General features: G+C 45.3%; 1 protein-coding gene across 1 annotated transcript in view; it reads right to left on the reverse strand.

Moving 5' to 3' along the window:
• TP53I11 (tumor protein p53 inducible protein 11) overlaps positions 1 to 465 on the reverse strand; it is a 14,102-nt gene extending 13,637 nt beyond the window's left edge. Inside the window, exon 1 of the mRNA XM_018569893.1 lies at positions 440 to 465. The gene's annotated coding sequence lies outside the window, so the exon portion shown is untranslated. The remainder of the gene's footprint in view (positions 1 to 439) is intronic.
• Between the last annotated feature and the right edge of the window lie 1,201 nt (positions 466 to 1,666).

Raw genomic sequence — 1,666 nt, forward strand, 5'->3', positions numbered from 1 at the left:
TTAACATAGCTTGTGGTGCTGCCGTTTCCTGTGGTAGTCTTCAAGGTTCTGACCACTGGCACTGGATTAAATTATTACATGTATCAAGGCTATTAAGTTGATGAAGTTGAGATATTTCATTTTTTACACATTTTTAGATATTTATAAGTGAACCACACACAACCAAGCGCAGCACACCGGCCTACATAGTCTTCATATTGGTTCCAGTGTATCATGGAGTCTTTCTCTGAGGCCCGGCATAGACATAGAAAACTGTTACCACAATTGATATTAAGCCCCGCCCCCTCCTAGCAATAAGACCCACCCCCTTGCATTCATCTATCAAATCGCAAACCAGTCCGGTCTAATAGAATCTATCCAAATCTAACATTACAAAATGAGGTCAGCTGACCCCTTAGGTAATCGTAACAGGACAACACATCCAGAGACACAGACTTACCTCAGTCCGATTGGCTCTCGTACTGCAAATTTTATTTCATTTCCTAGAACTTGACTGATCTGAAAACAAAAAGGGAAAGACGGTGAGACTCGCAGATCTCCGAATAATAAGGAAAATAACAGCCAACGCTATCCAGGTGTCACTGGAAGTCAGACAGTCCAAGTAAAATGTAATGAGCGGGACTGACACTGATTGAGCAGGGCTTTCAGAGTGCCTCCGTGACCTCCTAGTTCATTATCGGCACATTTAATGATGGGTTTGATTATTTTAAGCATGATAAGACTGAGGAATGATGACGTCCATCTACCATGATTGGACATCTCAATGCTGAACTCCGAGGGGGGGGATAGAAGACTCTCTGATCATTGATACATCACTAAATGGATTGCTTAATGAAAATAGCCTAAGTACCTAAATTGGAACTGGTAGCAGTCCCTGTACAGCAGAGTTTAGCATGTGGGAGGGAGAAGCAGCTACAGGAGCCAATCAAATGTGTTGCAGTACAAGGAACATGCTGATAGGAGGAGAGAGCAGAGAGAGAGAGAGAGAGAGTTGGGCTCATCAGTCTGCTGCTTCTCCTTTCTCTGTCCAGTCACAGGCTGAGTAAGGGGAAGGAGAGCTGTAAGTGAAGGTGAAACTGAGAAAAAAAAAATCAAGCCCGGTCAGACAGTATTGTACTGCGAGGTAGAGTTGTGCAAATCCCAGGAATGGATGGACTAATACAAACCCTTTAGGCAGGTAAAGCAGCTCCCGTATATGTATTGAAGACATTTGCCTGGAGATCAGCTTCAAGTCATCATTCAGTGTTCCCATGAACAACATTGTGCACCGTGCAAGATATCAGATACTGGCCGCTGTGTTCAATGAGTTAGCTTACTCATAGTGTGCAGTGTGTGAAGGAGCGCGACCATCAGGTAACACTGCAGAGCAGGAAGCAAAGCCTGCATATGTAATGAACAAACATGGCTGCCCCCATGTCCGCATAGGATTACAAATGATGCATTGTGAGAGAGGCCGAGATATGGAGAGAGAGCGAGAGAGGCCGAGATATGGAGAGAGAGCGAGAGAGGCCGAGATATGGAGAGAGAGCGAGAGAGAAATATGGAGAGAGAGCGAGAGAGGCCGAGATATGGAGAGAGAGCGAGAGAGAGAGGCCGAGATATGGAGAGAGAGAAAGAGAGAGAGGCCGAGATATGGAGAGAGAGAGAGAGAGACCGAGATATGGAG

The sequence above is a fragment of the Nanorana parkeri genome, unplaced genomic scaffold (genome assembly GCF_000935625.1).
Source record: "Nanorana parkeri isolate BGI_ZX_2015 unplaced genomic scaffold, ASM93562v1 scaffold1420, whole genome shotgun sequence".
Classification (NCBI taxonomy): domain Eukaryota; kingdom Metazoa; phylum Chordata; class Amphibia; order Anura; family Dicroglossidae; genus Nanorana; species Nanorana parkeri.